Source organism: Myotis brandtii, unplaced genomic scaffold (assembly GCF_000412655.1).
Source record: "Myotis brandtii unplaced genomic scaffold, ASM41265v1 scaffold64, whole genome shotgun sequence".
Taxonomy (NCBI): domain Eukaryota; kingdom Metazoa; phylum Chordata; class Mammalia; order Chiroptera; family Vespertilionidae; genus Myotis; species Myotis brandtii.
The window spans coordinates 470,724-471,261 of record NW_005370460.1 but is presented as its reverse complement, the minus strand read 5'-3'; positions in this window follow the sequence as shown (position 1 = coordinate 471,261).

Below are 538 nucleotides of genomic sequence, written 5' to 3'. Positions count from 1 at the left end.
TGGCCAGCCTGGGTGAGGGGCTGATGGCTTTTTGCAGGCTGGCCACGGCCCCTGGCGACCCAAGCTCCCAGCCCCTCCTTTTTTTCTTTTTATTTCAGCGCCTCCTTGAGCAGAGGGAAGCAGGTATCTGGGATTTATTTATCTTCTATAATTGAAACTTTGTAGCCTTGAATAGAAGCCAGGTCTGGCCAAGCGGGCTGGAAGCTTGGCTTCCTCCGTTGCTGGGGGAAACCCAAGCCTCCTGCTCACTCAGTGGCGCTGCCATGTTGGTTGGGTTAATTTGCATACTTGCTCCTGATTGGCTGTTGGGCGTGGCTTGTGGGTGTAGCAGAGTGACACCAATTTGCATGTTTCTCTTTTATTAGTGTAGACAGATGAGAAGGTCTATACTAATAAAATGGTAATATGCTAATTAGACTCATAGACCAGATGTCTTCCAGACCTTCCAGACAAAGCAACGGTGGCGGGGGCTGAGGCAGAGGCAGTTAAGGACGATCAGGCAGTCAGGCAGAGTGGTTAGGGGTGATCAGGCCAGCAG